Source organism: Triturus cristatus, chromosome 8 (genome assembly GCF_964204655.1).
Source record: "Triturus cristatus chromosome 8, aTriCri1.1, whole genome shotgun sequence".
Lineage (NCBI taxonomy): Eukaryota > Metazoa > Chordata > Amphibia > Caudata > Salamandridae > Triturus > Triturus cristatus.
This window is the reverse complement of record NC_140591.1, coordinates 313,004,638-313,024,793: the sequence shown is the minus strand read 5'-3', so window position 1 is coordinate 313,024,793 and position 20,156 is coordinate 313,004,638. Positions and strand designations below refer to the sequence as shown.

Below are 20,156 nucleotides of genomic sequence, written 5' to 3'. Positions count from 1 at the left end.
ACTGGGCAGTTGCATGGAGGCCTCTGGAATCTTGTTGTGTTCCTGTATCACAAACAGGAAGTCAGCCAACTGACCCTTGGAGTCTGGCTAACCTGGATTCAAGGCAAGCAGGTCTGTTTGGATCTTCCTTATTCAGTCAGCGAGCAGTCCCCCATCCTCAGACAGCAGGACAGTCCTTTTTCGGAATCTACCATAGGATCAGGCGTGTTCTGATGTTGCCACTTTTATACCTGTAGCTAAGCTTTGTGTGGATGAATTCCCTGGCCTACCCGCGAAAATGGTTCAGGTCAAATCTTCCCCTTCTCCTGGTTTTGGCTACAAACTGTCTAGGGTGTCAAAGGCAAAGACATACCTGGTGTCACGTTCATTTGTGTTTCCCTACAGGCAGGGCACTTTGAGGTGTAATCAAGGCAGGGCTCAACTCCTCCACAGCTATTCTGTAAGGAAGACTTTCTCCCATCACAACTAGGCCTCTTTTGTCTCAATGTTTGGAAGCTGTCACAACAGGAGAGACATTCACAGTCATGTAATATGACCCAGGACACTGACAGAAAGGCACATTTAGTTTGGGCAGAAAAATACCAACTTTCTAAAATGTACATTTTGAAAATGATAAGTTAAAATCTGACTTTACCATTAAAGAGGATCTTAAATAAAAATGTATTTAAATGGAGACAGGGTGTTTCTATATTGTCTTAAATAGGAGTTAGCACTTTTTAAGAGCACTTATTAATTGTAATAAGGTAACCCAGTGTTTGTCAATTGGAGAGATATGCCTTACTACAGTGAAAAACGCCTTTAGGAATTTTCCACTGTCAGGACATGCAAAACTTAAACACACATACCAACTTTTTCAATACCATGCACCCTGCCCTATGATCCTTTGGGGCTACCTTGAGGGTGACTTATAAGCATTAAAAACAGAGATTTAGGCCTGGCAAAAGGTTTACTTCGCCAGGTCAAAATAGCTGTTTAAAACTGCACTACAGGCTACAGAGGCAAGCGTGAGACATGTTTTAAAAAGCTACTTAAGTGCAGTGGCAACCAGTGGGTTCTAAAACTAGGGGGGCACTGAATGAGTGAGGAAGAATGTCTGAAATAAATAAAGGTTTTACTTTTTGCTAGCTGTCCATTAAATTGTGTCTCTATTAGAAAATAGTTTAGTAAATCAAATGGGGCTGCCCAAAGCATTGTATCATTTCTAACTTTAAACTAAGATGTAAACAAAGTCAGCTTTGGGCAACATGAAAATTAACAGAGCAGAAATTGAAATCTATGTTTCAGGAAATGGATATTGGAAGAAATTTGGTTGTTGATCGACTGGGGTGTGCACCCTGGTAAAGCAGCAACACAATCCTTGTCATGGTGTGGCACAAGTCAACCCTAAATTAACTTATGCTCAACCCTCTGGTAGCTTGGTACAGAGCAGTCAGGCTCCCACATCAAGTTAGAAAAATAGAAAAAAAGAACTTTGTTTAATCAATAAAATCATACCAAATCGACAAAAATCCAATCAGTAGAACCGAAGATACGCAGTTTTAAAGATGTTCGAGAAAAAAGTGCCAAAAAACTCAAAGCACCAACTGTGGATATCTGTTCACGCTGGACCGGGACAAAGTCACAAGTTTAGGCTCACCACCATGGAGCACGGGCCAGCTACAATGGATCCAGGTACGGCAGCTGAGTAAAGTACCTTAAATCCTTGTTTGCAGAGCTTTGCGAGAATCCATATCGAAGATACAAAGATACGATGCGATGTGCATCAGAAGCGATACATCAGTTCCAAGATGCGATGAGGCTGCAATGCAAGGGCTTGCGTTGTCGAGGATTCTATCAATGGGGCTTGAAATGTGAAGTCCAGTGTTGAGGATGTGGCGGGCAACTAGGACTATGCTTTGGTTCCGTGCCTTTGATGAGGGATGCAAGGACCTGCGCACAGGGGCAGTTCAAAAGAGGTTGCTGGCTGCAGAGGGAATGTGGTTCTTTGAGACGGGTCCAATCTACAAAGCAGTGAAAACGCGTCGGTTCCGCTCGGTGTTGTGCTGCACAGAAGAGGAGATGAGTTGGTTCTGCTGGATCCTCAAATGCTGGCAGAGCCCCTTAAGCCCACTTCCAAGAGTCCAGGACTGGGGTGGCACCACTTGGCAGGGTAGACTCACAGAAGGCAGAGTCCAGGTGCAGGTTTAGGTTGTTGGAAACCCTATTATGTCCAGTGGCTTCACAACAGGAGGCCAGCCAACTATCCCTTGGAGTCACTCTGGGTTCGGGTTCCAGAAATGCAGGTCCAGTCCTTCTGACCCAATGAAGAGGTCAGCACAGCAGGACAGCAGTGCCTTCAGAGCAGCAGTCCAGCAGAGTGGCAGTCATTTCAGCAGCACAGCAGTCCTTCTTGACAGAGGAGTATCCACAGGTCCTGGCTCTAGACTAACTACAGGGGTTATGCAGCCATTTGTGTGGAGGTAGGACACAGCCCATTGAAGTGGATTTGGGGCTGGACCCAGCTCCTACCTCCCATTCTAACAGTGATGGCCCATACAGTCACACCTAAGCTCTCCATTGTGTGTGGCTGTCTAGGAGGAATACACAAAGCCCAACTGTCAACTACACCAGTCATGTGATCCAGAGACAGACTGCATGCACCAAATGGCTAAGGTAAGAAAATGCCAAACGGTCTAAAAGTGGCATTTTCAGAATTGTAATTTAAAATCCATCTTCACCAGTTAGGATTTTTCATTACAATTCCAGAGACACAAAACATGAACTGCTTACCTGTTCCCATTTGGAAACTACACTTCTAACATGTTGTAATAAGGTAACTCCAATGTTATCCTCTGGGAGAGGTAGGCCTTGCAATAGTGAAAAAAGAATGTAAGAGTTGTTCACTACCAGGACATGTAAAACTTAAAAGCACTTGTCCTCCTTTTTAAATACATTGCACCATGCCCTCTGGGTTGTCCAGAACCTACCCTAGGGGGTGACTTACAGGTATTAAAAAGGAAGTTTGGACCTGCCAAAAATGTATTTTGCCAGGTTGAAATCGCAGTGTAAAGCTGCACACAGAGGCTGCAATGGCAAGCAAGAGACATCCTTAAAGTGCAGCTTAAGTGGGTGGCACACTGATTGCCCATTAGTAGCATTTAATTTATAGGCCCTGGGCACAGGTACTGCCACTTTACTAGGGATTTGCAAGTAAATAAAATTTGCCAATTGCGTATAAGTCAATATGACCACGTTTAGAGCAGAGAGCGCAAGCACTTTAGCACTGGTTAACAGTGGCAAATTCCATAGAATCCTAAGGCCAACAAAAACGAATTCAGGTCCAAGTCCAACAGAAATCAACATGTATAGCCTGTGACACCAGTAGTTGTATTTTATACATCAATCTTTGTAAAAAAATGTAAAGTTCCACTCAACAAACATCTGGGCACTGCTGAAAGTTTTTAAATCGCACAGTGAAGAGAAGTTTCTGCTGTTGTAGAAGTTCTGCAGTTTCTGCTGTTGTAGAAGTTCTGCATTTAAACCCTATGGTCCATCAAGGGCAACTCAAAGTTTAGGATGCCAAGCATTCCAAGCAGAAGAGAGGAGTACTCACTTACCAACACTGGTGAGAAGAGCAGCTTTTCTTTTGCATATTGCTGCAGGCTAAACATGTTCTCAACTCCTTGAGATCACAAAAAACACAAGTAATCAGGGGTCTAGTATGCTCATAGAGAGTGTCTCAAGTAAAGGAGAAAGAAAAATATCTTAGTCAAGGTGTCAACTGAAAAGTGTTTAAAGAAGAATTAGTGAAAAGAAGAATGATCCTTCGTTATCTCAGGATACCCATCAATCCTCAATGTGATCATTATCATCATTTGGGTTATCCAACCAACCTCCAGTTGTCCTCTTGATCATAGAGGGATACTGGGCGAATTGTGACCTCTTCTGGATCATTCGCAGAAAGAGCAAAAAAGGGGGAAAAGAAAGCAATAAGAACCTTATCTGCTCTGTTCTCGAATCACAGATAAATGTGGGTAAGTGCAGTGCAAAAAATGTGATATATTTAAAAAAGGATTCGCATGAGAAATGCAGATTCCATCAAATGTAAAGTATCACGTGCAATCCTTATTAAAAACAATAGCAATGATGTAGCAGTGTCAAACGCGACTGCTACCAAATGGTCGACATGTTTCAGCCGGCTGGACAGACTGTCCTCGGCTTTCTTCAGGACCTTTCTTTTACAATTATGTATTTGCTACTGCAGTTAATCCAACTTAGATTGCAAAAAGTTTTTTATACATACAGCAAGAGTTTGCGATAGTTCCTCTGTATCAACGTGATATATAGTGCATCTGAAAAACACAAACAGTGACACCTATCATGACGAATTAGAAAAATTATAAAAACTTTTTTGGTATCCAAGTCATAAGTAGTTATGTGCAGATAATACTATTGTGTATTATTGCCAATCAATAATGCTCACCCGTATAATACAGGGGTTAGGCCTCACCTCACCGGGCACCAGCTCCAGTCAATGAGGCCCCGCTCTGATAAACAAAAAAACAAAGCAAATTAGGTCATTTGTAAGGTTTGCTCCATATGCCCCAATCTAATGGAATCAAATCTTTCACTCTCTTGTGTAATTACACTATGAGAGATTTAATATGTTGAAAGTAAAATAATAATTATAACATAATCGACCTCTATCAGCATCTAGCATCTTCAGAGTCAGGCTGATTGAATCTTAGCAAACTGCCCATTCTTATGGGTCCATAGAAAAAAGGGCTAGATCAGATCTTATAGACCTAGCCAATCACATCCAGTAAGTCTCTAGACATAGGCTAACATAAGTGTGAATTAATCTAAAACCTATAACAAATGTGGGTATTTATTAGTTATAAGTATCGCTTCCTAAAAGTCATTCTATACTGGTGGTAGTTCATGTCTTATTATGTGAGGACTCAGTGATATCTCACTTAGTCACCTCTTTCTTAGCTGTTCAGTGACATTTCATCATATAATATCAACTCCTTGAGGCCAGTCTTTCAGTGCTGGAACTAGCTGCCAGATTCCTCCCTCGTCAGCACCAACCACTCTCACATTCATACTGTAAACCAGCTCTGCCCCCTGCCATTCACTTGCATGAAGCTGTGCTGACTCCGCCCTGGGCCACAGCAACAGAGCCCCATGGCAGACTTATGTCGAGCTGCTAAAATAGGCAACATCCACTGGTCCTGACATCATTGCACGGGCTTGAACCTTGAGGTTGAGTGAAACATTGACCAGCAAGTGTGCAGAAGTACCCACTCTATCACACCTCTCTGGCTCTAAACAAACACAGCCTCGGCTGATTTACTGTGAACAACCTGCCGTGTGTATATTTGAACTTCTTGGAGTGTGCCTTCTCCTCTGTGAATAGGAGGGCAACGCCACTGCGCTCCTTAATGCCAGCGGCCAATGCTTTAGTGGGTGGCACAGTTAGTGCTGCAGTCCACCAGTAGCATTTAAATTATAGGCCTTAAGTCCATGGAGTACCATCTACTAGGGGCAGTAAATTAAATGTGCGGTTCAAGTGTAGGTCAGTGTTGTAGGTGTAGGTAGGTGTAGGCCAATTTGACCTTGTTTGAAGGAGAGAACGCAAGCAAAAAATTGCACAGAGTCATAAAAGCCAACAAAAATTAGGAAGGCAGAAGAAGGCAAATGTCTGTTGCGACCATGCAGAAAGGGCCAGGACCAACATGTATTAATCTAGATTGCTGGCAACTTTGACATCTGGGTTGTGAGTGGCTGATAACCATCTCTCAATGTATGTGCTTTGCTGCTAAATCATGTGTAAAGATTGGAAGACACTTTTATGCAAATTCATGGAAAAGTGTGTCTGGATTGTGCAATGGCACAAGAGTCAAATGCAGTAAAGTCTTTAGGATTTGCTAGTGTCATCCATGTTGAGGTGAAAAATGACAAAAGCTTTTTATCACTTTCTCACTTTTCTAGCAGTTTTACATTGTCGGTGGTGTTGGAGAGTTGTACATATAAAGAAGCTTCTCTCCACCTAAAACATGCGACCTACTAAATGTTTTATATATGTAAGTGGCACTCTAAGTCTGAAAGTGTATTGCTTTGGGATATACTGGGTGCGCCCTCGGGCCTGCGCAACCTTATGTCTCTCTGACAAGCTCTAATAAGAGTGAAACACGTGTGTCAGGGACTGCTTTTATTCATTACAGGCTGGCCTACATGCTATTTTACCAATCCAAAGCTGTAATTTCATGTCTGGAGTGGTAAATGGCTTTTGTAATTTTTCGGCTTGGTTTGGATGGCACTGACTAATCCTATGCTTAAAGACTTTGCTGAAAACATAGCAAAGGACTTTGTCACCTTTCTAACACAGTATAGATGGCACTATGTTAAACCTATACTTAAAAACTCTGCTAGAAAACCAGACATTTGCGGTAAGCAGTTTTAAAGAACTATATCTATCTATATATATGATATGTTATGTTACAAAATATTTATAAAGCGCACGTATACCAAAAAGATTTCATGGTGCTAGTGCATAGAGGTAAGGCAGGCACAAAAACATAGTCATAAGCATGTTTAAAAAGCCAGGGTTTCAATAAGGTACTGAAGCTCACGTAAGAAGTTGCAGCTCTAATATGTGGGGGAAGAGAGTCCCATACATTTGGGGCAATCAAAGCAAACCTAGTACCACCCAATCCCTTTCTGTTGAATTTAGATTATGTTTAGGAGTATATTTCCACACCTTGGAGGTCACAAAGGTAGGGCTTATTCCGTGTTGATATTTCAAAATGATACACCAGGTTTTAAACAGGGTCCTTTGAGTGACTGGAACCCAGTACAGTTTTGTCATCAGGGGTTTGGTGTGACAGTATCTCGGTTGGTGCCATACCAGGCTGGCTGCCTGGTTTTAAACCAATTGCAGCCTCTGACTCAATCCCTTTGAAAGTTCCAGCTAGAGGGAGTTAGCATAATCAATCTGGGACATAACAAGAGTGATGATAATCTGAATGATAGCTTCTAGAGTAAAGTATTTCCAAATGTATTTTATTTTCCTGAGCTGTAAAAATCAAAACGAAGTTACCGCTCCTATCTGAAGCTTCATAGAAAGATCTTCGTCAACTGGAATCCCGAGGCTCTTGACCGCTTTTATCTGAACAGGAGGTGCCTCCATCTCTAAAGGCCAGAGGGAGGGGCTCCAGCTATGCAGTTTGTTTTTGATCATCACAATTTCAGTTTTTTCAGAGTTCAGCTTCAACTGGTGGTGGTTAATCCAATTTTGGATGCATAGCGTAGTAAACTCTGTGGATTCCGTTGCGTCATCAGTGTTGAAGAGCAACTGCATGTCATAGGCATATCTGTATATTTTCACCCCTCGCCTCTGTAAAGTGCAAGCTTGCAGGTGGATGTCGATGTCAAATAGATGGGGGATAAAGAAGAGCCCTGTAGTACTCCACAATCAAGCCTAACCTTAGATGAGCAAAAAGGAGCAAGACGGACCTATTGAGAGTGATCTGAGAAAAAGGATTTCACTCAATCTAATGCTAATACCTATAGGGCCGCGGCCTTGATACAATCAAATAGGATGTCATGATCTACCGTATCAAAGGCCACCGATAAGTCCAAAAGGACTAAAGCCTATATTTATATACCTATATATTCACTGAAAAAAACAAGGGTTACAGGGACGTTATAGTTATCACATGGAATTAAAATAACCTTAGAAATTCACAGAAAAAAACAAAGGTTACAGGGATGTACTAGTTAGTGTCAGATTTCACTTGTACAAACCAAAGAAATTCAGCAGTTATAGTTATCTGAGCTATCTATAACTTACGCCCCCACATGCCCTGCTTATGACCTCACATAGTACATCACTCATGACATTGTCAGTGACATCACTGATGACATCTCAAATGACATTACTGATTACATCACTAATGACACCATCCAGTGAGTGTAAGTATTTTGTACGAGTTTATGTTTGTTAAACATATATACTAAGGTACTACATATGTTAAAGTAGTATACTAGGTGTACTACAAATGAGTGATACTAAGTTTAATATAAATCATGTGAGTGGTTGTATGACTGTATGTATCCTTTTGTGTATTGGTGTATAAGTGGTTGTGTGAATAGCTGTGGGTGAGTGACATGGTGTGTCAGTGGCTGTATTGGTGAGTGAGTGGGTGGGTCAGTGGCTGTATGGGTTGGTGAATGATGGCATAAGTGGCTCTGTCAGTGGGTAAGTGAGTGTGTAGTGACTGTATGGGTGAGTGAGTGGGTGTGTAAGGGGCTCTATGGGTGAGTGAGTGGTTGTTTGAGTAGGTGTTTCATTAAGAGACAGTGTGTGAGTGACTGTATTGGACAGTGAGTTCCTGTGTGAATGGCTGAATGGGTGAATATAGGGATGTGTGAATGCTTGTATGGATGTGTGAATGGGTAGTTAAGTGGCTGCGTGAGAGTATGAGCGCTTGCATAGGTGAGTGAGTGGCTGTGTTAAGAGTCTGATTGGGTGAGTGAGTAGGTGTGTGACTTTGTAAGTAAATAAGTGGGTATGTGAGTAGCTGTATAGATGAGTGTGTGGTGATGTGACTGGCTGTATATGTGAGTAACTGGTTGTATGAGTGGCTGTATGGGTGAGTGAATGGGTGTGTGAGTAGCTCTATGGAGAAGTGAGTGGGTGTGAGTGAGTACTGGCATAGATCTGTGAGTGGGTATGTCAGTGGTTGTACGAGTGTGTGAGTGAGCATACAAGAGGTAGTTTGGGGGTGTGAGTAGGTGTGTGAGTGGTTATGTGGATGATTTCATCAGTGATGTCATCAGTGATGTCATATGAGATATCATCAGTGATGTCTCTGACCATGTTATGAGGCATGTACTATGTGAGGTCATAAGCAGTGCATGGGGGGCTAAGTTATAGTTAGCTCAGGTAACTATAACTGCCAAATTTCTCTGGTTTTGTATGAGTGAAATCTGACCCTTAACTACAACGTCTCTGTAAACTTTGTTTTTTTCAGTGAATTTCTAAGGGTTTTTTAATGATATTTCCTAACTATAACGTCCCTGTAACCTTTGTTTTTTTCTGTGAATTTCTATGTTTTTTTTAACTAGTAGTCACGTTTACAGAGTGGTAGAGTAAGGGGGCTGGGCCTCCGACCGGCTCTCCGGAATCCCACTGTGTAGGACTTACAGGAGGTACCAGGAGGGGTTCTTGGCCCCCAAGGTCCCTCAGGAGTAAAGTGGACTTCATCCACCAAACAGTACTACACCACCAGCCGTGTTTGCAGAGTGGTGCAGAAAGGGGGTGTGGCCTCTGAAGACCTCTTAGCAATCCTGCTGTGTGGGACTTACTGGAGATAACAGGAGGGGTGTTAGAAATGGGGTTTATGGTTGGATAGGGTATACACCTAAGCCAGGCAGAACCCACAAATCTAGTCAGGGCAAGTAAGTTACACACCAAAGATAACCTGTGCTCACTGCCGGTAGCGTGGCACAGAGTAGTCAGGCTTATCCCCCGGGGGCAATGTGTAAATCGTTTGCACAACGTACAATAAATGCACCAAAAAAGAGACTCAACACAGGGTTATATAAAAAAGAAATAGTATATTGTGTATATAAACATAGACCAAAACGGCATGAATCATACCCCCGTGCACCCTATGCAAATCCTAAATTAGTATACATTATCCTGATAGGACAAGAATGTACAAGACATACATTATGATGATAGGGCATGAAAATACAACATAAGAACACATGGATCATAACTGCTGTACATATTATGCAAATCCTGGCAATGTACAACAACATACATCATAACATCTGGGCACGAAATGTAGCAGATTATGACCAGAACATGTAAATTATAAGCACTATGCAGAAATTACTATCACATCACAGTTGGCAATACAGGCATGGATCACAAAAGATTTCCCATCCAAACCTAGGGTGCAGCGCATCTGCACTCATATTAAGTATAATATGGTAGTTAGGGAACTCATAACAACAATTACATTCACCAGCAAAACTAGGGGACAGGAAATTCTGTGCACCTAATCCTCGTTATATGGTACTGCAGGCCACACAGGCAACCTCCATCGAGGTTTCGCTCACGTACTAGTGAAGACAAACTGGTGCCCCCATAACGAGCACCACCAGAGGACACACACATAGCCAGGAGACCTCACTGGGTCCCCTGCGCAGGGAGCAACCGAAGGCAGCAGCCTGTGAGCGGGCAGTATATTGCCAGTCACCCTGAGCGGCTCGTCTCGGCCCGTGCACTCCTGAGGTCCTCCTTGGACCAGGGCACCGGCTGCAAAATGGGAGCTTCTTTGGAGGGGGTCAGGGAGTGAGCGACACCGTCCATGCTCTCCCAACCACCCTCTGCGCCTCTGTTTTCCGAAGTTGCAGTGTGTCCGGGACCCTCTGGGGCTTCTCGGACTACTGTTAACAATGCTCAGCACGGGGGGAGGTACGCTCAAGGCCAAAGCAGCGGAGAGGCCTCGCTACGCCTCCCTTTTGGAAGAGTTATGGTGAAGGCGCTAAGGAGTTTCTCACTTGGGCCCGTAGTAAAGTTGAATGTGCTTCTCCTCGTGAATTTACGGCCCCGGCCGCATCTGTTGAGGTTCTTGGTGGCAAGGGATGTGGGCGGGACATCTTGGGTCAGAACGCTGTGCTAGTCAACAAGATCCTGAGAAGAATGGCCCACCTCTCACCAGGTGGGATGGGTAGAGTTATTACACGCTGCACTTTGAGAGCTGATCGCTGGCAATTGTGCTCTCACAAGTACTTAATGAATGGCGCGGTGATACAAGCCTGAAGACACTCCATTCCTCAGTGCCGGTCTATTCAGTCACACAACTGCCTAACACCGTTGAACGGGTGCCTCCGTCATGATAGTGATCAAATTATGTATTAATATTACCACCAAATCCCAAAGGAACAGAACACTCACGGGTAAGTAGCAGCTTTATTTCTTTCCTTTAGCCAGACGCGTTTCGGCAGGAACTGCCTTTTTCAATGGCCATAATATACCGGGGAAGTCAAACAACACTGCTCTTTAAATGGAAGTTGACGCGCTCCCATTGGCAGTTCGTTCGTGAATGGCAGAAACGAACACCTCCGCCTACACAGTACTCCGTGGCCAGCATGTACATCATAAAAACAGAGTCCCAGGGGACCATTGTTTGTGCTAAGTATACGTACCCAGATCCTGATGGGCATATTGGGTTTATACTTGTTATTTATACATACTGAGTGTAGCCTTTGGGTCTGCAAGGGCTAATAGTGAAACATTTAACCCTATAATAAAACATTTCAATGATTCTCAAAACAATACACACAATTATGGAAACAAGCATTAATCAAATAAATATGTAAAGAATTTATTTCACAAACAAATATAACCCAAAATTTAAGTAAAATTTATATTTGGTAAGAATTTATTTCACAAACAAATGTAACACAAAACCGAAGTAATATTTGGAAAGTTGGAGATTTCTAAATTCAACTGAGGCTGAACATTGTCTATATTATATTGTGTTTGATGCACTTGCACTGCTTCCAAAATCAATGTGAGGATGCCAATTTCATTTTTAGCCCCATTGACAAATCCCTTTACATTTACAGATTGTTGCATTTTTCAATTTTCAGTGTTTCTTTTTTCTGAAACCTTTAATAATCTGTTAATAACCGCAGACACCCGGAGTAGGCGTAGGTTCAGAAACCACTGTCCTACTTTGATCCAATGACTATGGGCCTTATGTGAAGTTTGGTGGCAGAATACTCAATCCAAACATGGTGAATACCCCCTCGAACAATACTGCAAGCGCATTATAGCCTGTGGCACTTACAATATATCTCCTTCTTTCATGAAGTGTAGCTTATATTTTCACTAACATGAGAGGTTATTGTCCCTCTGAGCGACAACTTTGACCTTTTAAGTGTAAGAACAACACAATATGGAGAACAGATTAATATTTACTGAAATCACAACTAACACCATTAAACTTGTACTTGAGTTTATAATACCAAGAACACGTTCTAATGATCACGCCGGGTATCATATCACAAAAGGACACAATTTTAGCAAAGGCACTTTTTGAGAGTAGCTAATTCAAGTAATAGCAGGGTGGTGAACAATGAAGCAACTGCTTCTGATGTGCACAGCTCAGCGGGAGAAATGGACTCCATGGTTGGACATCGAACAACAACCCGATCATTGTGCATAATTTAAAATATACAAATTGAACCAACTTTGAAAGAAAGAGATGGGCATTATGGTAGAAGCATTACCTCCTGCGTGTGCAGCCAAAGCACGCGGGTTCATGACAAAGGAAGCAGTGAAGAAATTGCTCTTTTGTTTGCCTTACTCGGCTTTCTGCAAATGTAATTGTGCTTAACAGCTCGCAGAAGAGCATCACGTGCAGTGTTTTCGTGGATGCCTTGCTAGAGTGTACTAACTGGTGCAGTGCAATGTTTACCCTGCTGGTTCACATTATGGCCATAAACGACTCCTTTCTTATATTCATAGAGATGATATGCTCGTTTGATGTCGCCGGCCTCTCTGCGTGAGTGCAGTCTTCATGTGGTCTGCTGCTTATAGGATCTCATCTGAAGGGCGGCCAATGACAACAGGTTTGCATGAATCCCGGGTCTATGGTTGGGTGGGGCCCAGGGTTTGTTTTTTCCCTTCCGAGAAAGTTTTACACTTTTAAAACTCAATGAGTTTGTACAAAGTCTGAAAGCAAGTGTTAAAAAAACAATCAAATATAAACAAAAAAAGCCCTCAGGTATATTAACAAAGTATATAAACCACTACTATCTAACATTAATTATTGTACAGCTCTATTCGTATATTAAAACTAGATGAATCCATGACTGCTTGTAACCAAGCCTACATTTACAAATGGGCAAATCACCCTTTCGCTAAAAAGAGTACTCATATAAATATGGCATTTACCTAGCATGTTGGGATTATGCAGGGTGTCTAGCGGTTTTGTTTAATTAGATTGGATAGATACATCAGAGAACCGTCAATGAGGGAACGAATACTGAGGGAAGCACCTTTGGCAACAATATGTAACTGCAGGGACGATGGGATGCAGGAAAAGGTATTTAGCAATATAAGATAACTAGTAAAACACCTATGAATACTGATGTAGCATCGTATGTCTTTGCTAGTAGAACTTTTATTAAGTTCACTAAAAGTATTTATGTCTTTATAGGTTCGAATCGAGCCGGTATGAATAAAAGCCTATGAATCGTCTTGATAAAGATGGCTCTATAATGTAAAAACCATCGAAACGCGTCGACGCAAGTTACACACATAATCCAAGGGACCGCCGTAGAGAATTGGAGATATAAGTGGGTTGTACATATCCCGAACTACGGATTCAAATTGATGGTCATATAGGATGTGTTACTAATGACAAAGTTCACTGTCTGTTTATGTTTTCTGTTATGCGGGCTCATAACAGGTTGTTATTTGTATTTTGATTTGTATTTTTTTCATAAATGTTCAAATGATGTGTTTTTTAAAATGTTGTGAAACAACGGAGGATCGATTTTAATCGTGATATATGTAAACCTTTTTTAATAAATGTGACAAACTTTGGAATTCAATCATATCTGTGTGATACTGTGTAATAGTAGTGTACCATTGTGTAGTTGCATAGGGATTGTCTTGTGGATATCCGATGCATATTACTGCCAAATGTCCAACCGAATCGTCCGCTCTGATTCGTGCTCTCTTTCACGACCGAACAGGCTCAGGAAACAGGGAAATCAAGTCGGACCGAGGCTTTTCCCAACCAGTTTCCGGACACGCAAGTACGATGCGTCTTTACTACGTGTCGTACAGGGCGCCGCTTCCAGCACGTCACAGCATTCGGACGAGGCGTATTGAGGCTCAGATTCGCGCCAGAACACGATCAACGGGGACGAGACGGAGCAGCCATTTATCCAATCACACATGTCTTCCCTATACTGTATGCCTATCGTTACCGACGGGCACGACACAGAAGGTAAGTCAGACACCTACCACACACCAAAATGACACGAAAGGAAACCCCACCATAGGGGGGCACATGTCTATCACTCCCAGCATTGTCCACCCCATAGAGGGGTGGATGCCTATCACTCCCAGCAGAATCCACCCCATAGGGGGGTGGATGCCTATCACTCCCAGCATAGTCCACCCATAGAGGGCTGGATGCCTATCCCAGCATTGTCCACCCCTTCGGGGGTGGATGCATTTCACTCCTAGCATAGTCCACCCCATAGGGGGGGTGGATGTCTATCAGGGGTGGATGTCTATCAATCCCAGCATTGTCCACCCAATAGGGGGGTGGATGCCTATCACTCCCAGTACCCCCACTCATAGGGGGCACAATGCCCATCACCACCAGTACCCCCACCCATAGGAGGCTGTATGCCCATCACTATTACCATCCCCACTCATAGGGGGCTGGATGCCTAGCACTACCAGGATTCACACACATAGGATGAGTAAGCAAACCCCCCCTACCATCTTTGCAAGATTTAATGTCTGTGTGTAAAATGCTCACAACACAGATCCTGACAGTGAACATACATTGTGACTCCCAACACATGTGTGCCCAAAAGGTGATAGTGTGGTTCAAAAATCAAGCATCTCTGGACCAATGTGGTAATGGGGTCTAAACCCCTCATCACTACAGTGACCAAAAGGTGTTATGGGGTTCAAAAATCCTGCATCTCAGGACCAATGTGGTAATGGGGTCTAAACCCCAAATCACTACAGTGCCCATAAGGTGAGTGTGGACATTAAAATAGCAGCATCTCCAAACCAGCATGCATGATTCCTGGTCCCAACACCACAAGCAATGTTGTGGCAATGTAATGGTTGTGTTAGTGGGGTTTGAAAATCTATCATCTCAGGACCAATGTGGCAATGGGGTCTCAAATCCCCCTCACTACAGTGCCCAAAAGGTGTTACTGGGGTTCAAAAATCCAGCATCTCAGGACCAATGTGGTAATGGGGTCTAAACCCCCCATCACTACAGTGCCCAAAAGCAGATAGTGGGGTTAAAAAATCCAGCATCTTGGGACCAATGTGGTAATGTGTCCTAAACCCCCCATCACTACAGTGACCATAGGGTGAGTGTGGACATGAAAATAGCAGCATCTCCAAACCAGCATGCATGATTCCTGGTCCCAACACCACAAGCAATGTTGTGGCAATGTAATGGTTGTGTCACATACAAACACAGATTTGGTGAGGCAAAGATTGCTGTGTATCACAAGAACACCCTCTGCCATGTGCAGACAAGCAATGGCCATGATCCCTGATAATTACTCCAGTGTACAATTAGACAATGCGACAAGTGAGCACCATGATGCAGACACACAAATCTATACAAACAGACACACAAACTAAGGAATCCTGTGGAGACTGTAGATGTCAGGTGACCAAGTCCCATAACATCGCAGCAATGGAACACCCCAAACATGATGAATGTGCAGACTGATGAGCCAGGAGACGCAGGAACACTAGTGAAAAACCTCCAAACAACATACAGCCAATGGACCTCAAAAGCAATACCAATGCAGTGGAGCAGATGCACAAACACAGACAGGCAGCCCTACACTGCATATCATACACAACATGTGTGTGTGTCTCAGTGTCCCCAGGTAAGTACACAACACATGACAGTGGGCAGAACTCCAATGACACAGATGTGTACACAGTGGCATACAAAAGTAATTCATGAACTGGGCATCCCTTGGTGGGCAAGCATGCATCGTCAGGTGAGTGGGATCCCAACTCATTCATGTGACACAAGCTGGACGGCACAGCAAACAACACAGCAAGAGACAGCCCAACACAGCACAACCCTCAGGGACCCTACATTGGGGTGACAGTAGCTTGTAATTGTAATTGTAATTGTAACTGGGTTTTATATCGCGCCAACTCACCAACAGGTCTCAAAGCGCTACTGACCAAGTACAGAACAAAGATGGAAAGAGGAAGTATGGGTCTCAGGTCTAACAATCGCCTATAGAAGCGGGAATGCGTCTTTGAAGAGTAAGGTCTTCAAAGACTTCCGAAAGCGGAGAAGGTTGGGCTCTCTCCGAAGCACCTCCGGTAGCTTATTCCAACTAATGGGGGCCTGCACTGAGAAGGATCTGCCTCCTTTGGTTGTTAGCTTGAAGCGTGGTTGAGACAGTAAGAAAGATCCAGACGATCGCAAGATACGTTTAGGTTCGTAGAGTTCAAGCCTTTCTTTTATATAAGCTGGCGCCTGTCCGTGGATTGCTTTGTGGCAGATACACATGCTCTTGAACTCCACTCTCTGCACCACGAGCAGCCAATGTAATCGGTGTAGCAGGGGGGAAGCATGGGTCCTCCTCGGCACTCCAAAGATCAGGCGTGCTGCATCGTTTAGAATGACCTGAAGACGGTTGATGGAATTCTTTGGAAGGCCGAGATACAGTGCGTTTCCATAGTCTATTCGAGACACTATTGTGGCTGAGACAATGGTTTGCAGCATATTTCTCGAGAGCAGGGGGGCGAGTTTACGTAATTGCCTGATCAGCTTAGTACAGCAGCTAACTACAGCGGAGACTTGATTGACCATTGAGAGTTCCTGATCGATTTTCATCCCAAGACTCTTGACATTGGGGCATGGTTTTGGAGTAGGGCCTAGTTCTTGTGGCCAGAACAAATCGCTCCAGGGGGAAACAGAAGTCGAGATGACAAGGACTTCCGTTTTATCCGGATTGATCTTCAACAAGTTAGATGACATCCAGTTCACTGTAAAACGTAGGATGTCTTGAGCCACTGATTGTGCCGATGGTGTATTATCGATACTCAGCAATAGCTGAGTGTCGTCGGCATAGTTAAATACTTTACACTTCATGTTTGCCAGTGACTCTATCAGTGGTTGCAAGTAGAGGTTGAATAAAAGTGGCGAGAGTGCTGACCCCTGCGGGACCCCACAGACTAACATGCCCACCTCTGAGACCTGGTCTGCCAACTGGATCTTCTGTGTCCTTCTTGTTAAGAAGGCTGTTAGCCATTTAAGAGCCTGCCCTCCTATCCCGAACCCAGCCAGTCTGTCCAAGAGCAGTGCATGGCTGACAGTATCAAACGCTGCTGAAAGATCTAATAATATCAGCGCGCTTGGCCTTTTACTGTCAGCCATGCATCTTAGCTCATCCAGTACCGACAGCCTTACTAGTTCCGTGCTATGGTGGGCATGGAAACCAGCTTGCCGCTCCTGGAGAAGATGGTGAGATTCCAGGAGGGCTGACAGGGACTTGAGTGCGTGCTGTTCCAGTACCTTTGACAGGAATGGCAGCTGGGAAATTGGCCTATAGTTCTTCAGGCTAGTTGGGTCGGCTCCAGGCTTTTTTATCAAAGGTCTGACACATGCCTCTTTGAAGGTAGATGGTAAAGATCCAGTGACTAATGAGATGTTTAAAAGGTCTAGGATCTGGTCTTCTAGAAGCGGTATTGCCATCCGAAAGATGTCAGGCGGGCAGGGGTCAGCGGGGGAGCCAGATTTGGTAGACACTACGAGTTTCCTCAGAGTGCTAGAGTCAATGTAGGGAAAACTGGTAACAGTTGGAGTAGGAGAGTCTGGGAGGGGCGATTGTTCGATATAAGGGACTGGGTTGTTCGTCTTGATGTCGGACAAGATAGTCGCTACCTTTCCCAGGAAATATCCTTGAAAGGTATCGCAATCGATCGTGATATCTGTCTTTTCCTCTTTCTTACTTAACTCTTTCAATATTTGAAAGGTCTCTCTCTGTATGTTTGTGGCGTTATTGATACGCGTCTCGTAATACTCCTTCTTGGCTGATGTAATAAGCTTTTTATATGCTTGGAACGACGTTCGATATGATTCCCTATCGGTAGCCCTTTTAGATTTCCTCCAGCATCTTTCGAGGTAGCGGAGCTTTCTCTTTTGTTCGCGTAGACCTTCAGTAAACCAGGGGGCTCCTTTCTCTACACCTTTTATTTTTTGTGCCTTTTCGGGAGCTAACTCATCAATAGATTGCCTAAGGATGGTTGTTATCAAATTGTACTTGGAGTCTAGATCAGTACTATCAGCAGGGAATATAGAGTTCTGTATGTACTTGGGCATGGTTTTGGTTAGGGTCTCAACATTCACCTTTTTCCATTGGCGCACTTTTTTGGTTTTTAACGGTAGTTTAGCCTGGCAGATGTCTTGCAGTAGGTCATATGAGATAAGGTGGTGGTCTGACCAGAGACAAGGTGAGATGCTGGTAATGACCGCTGTTGGGGTTGAAGACCAAATAAGATCTAGGATATGGCCTTTTATGTGGGTTGGAACTTCCACAAGTTGTGTCAGTCCAAGGGTGGTCATGATGGTCTGTAATTTCTGGGCTGACAGGTCTTGATTACTTTTATCCCAGTGGATGTTAAAATCGCCAGTTACCAAGATGTTTTTATAGCGTGTGCAAAGATCTGATATAATTGGATGGAAGAGATCATTGAACCCAGGAGTACTTTGGGGTGGACAATATACTGTTAAGATAATGAGACAGGAGTTGTTCATGGTAATTTTGATACCCAGTAGATCGACAGTATTTGTGGTCTCGGCTAAGATCTTTGTTACCATAAATTGTTTTTTGAAGATCGTTGCTACCCCGCCACCCCGAGTCCCCTCTGGTCGATTGTGCCAGACCATATCATACCCGCTGGGAAGGGCGGCGATGATATCCGGGGAAGAGGCGTCGCTCAGCCACGTTTCGGTAAGTGTCAGGATATCAATGGTCTCATCCTGTAGCAGGGTAAAGATCTCTAAATGATGTTTCTGCAGTGACCTGGTATTAAGGGTAGCCAGTTTCACAGGAGCTGAGAGGCTTTGGTGCTTACAACTAGAGCTGTGTAGGATGTTGAGTTCCTTGAGTATAACACCTACACTAGGGGGTAAGTTATACCTTTCGGAATTCAGTCCTAGGAGGTCCGCTGAGGTATAACAGGAGCGTGTGCCAGAGTCCCTGAGCCCTGTGCCCGAACGTGCGCGGACGAGCGCAGACGGGCAGGACTCTGGCACGACTCCGGCGCAGATCCGGCGCGCCCGCTGATCGCGTCCGCTGCGCGGAGTCATCCCTGCCCGTTTTTATAGTGCTCTCAATGGCGTCCCCAACCCAGCCCAACCCAAGATGGCCGCAAAAAACCGGCTCCCGGTGCTCTCAGCCGAGAGCAGGACCGGCACAGCAGGACAGGTAAGAGTAGACTTCTGGGTGCTGCTGGGCACTGGGGGGTCTCAGCACACCTCTAGGATCAGGTGTGGGGCAAAAACGAGTAATAATACAAACGCAATAAAAGCGAGTTACAAGCGATTTAAAAACACAGGGACAGACAGGAGACCTCCCGGCTTCCGCCTCAGGAGGGAAAAAGGTGCGTGCAGTGTCAGAATAGGCGATTACCTGCACCAGGCACCTTTTATAGTGCTCTCAATGGCGTCCCCAACCCAGCCCAACCCAAGATGGCCGCCAAAAACCGGCTCCCGGTGCTCTCAGCCGAGAGCAGGACCGGCACAGCAGGACAGGTAAGAGTAGACTTCTGGGTGCTGCTGGGCACTGGGGGGTCTCAGCACACCTCTAGGATCAGGTGTGGGGCAAAAACGAGTAATAATACAAACGCAATAAAAGCGAGTTACAAGCGATTTAAAAACACAGGGACAGACAGGAGACCTCCCGGCTTCCGCCTCAGGAGGGAAAAAGGTGCGTGCAGTGTCAGAATAGGCGATTACCTGCACCAGGCACCTTTTATAGTGCTCTCAATGGCGTCCCCAACCCAGCCCAACCCAAGATGGCCGCCAAAAACCGGCTCCCGGTGCTCTCAGCCGAGAGCAGGACCGGCACAGCAGGACAGGTAAGAGTAGACTTCTGGGTGCTGCTGGGCACTGGGGGGTCTCAGCACACCTCTAGGATCAGGTGTGGGGCAAAAACGAGTAATAATACAAACACAATAAAAGCGAGTTACAAGCGATTTAAAAACACAGGGACAGACAGGAGACCTCCCGGCTTCCGCCTCAGGAGGGAAAAAGGTGCGTGCAGTGTACAATCCCACTGTGATGACAAAGGTAGATGTTGCCCATACTGTGGAGTACAGTCACCTGCGCGCACTGGGTCATGTG

General features: G+C 44.4%; 1 protein-coding gene across 3 annotated transcripts in view; it reads right to left on the bottom strand.

Annotated features, from left to right (window-relative positions):
* SGCG (sarcoglycan gamma) overlaps positions 1-20,156 on the bottom strand; it is a 967,353-nt gene that overhangs the window by 906,819 nt on the left and 40,378 nt on the right. The window contains exons 2-3 of one of the 3 annotated variants that reach the window (XM_085621590.1): positions 4,463-4,526; positions 4,283-4,331 (exon numbers count right to left, since the gene is read on the bottom strand). The exons of the other annotated variants lie outside the window; for them this stretch is intronic. The gene's annotated coding sequence lies outside the window, so the exon portion shown is untranslated. The remainder of the gene's footprint in view (positions 1-4,282; positions 4,332-4,462; positions 4,527-20,156) is intronic. 3 annotated transcript variants of the gene reach the window in all.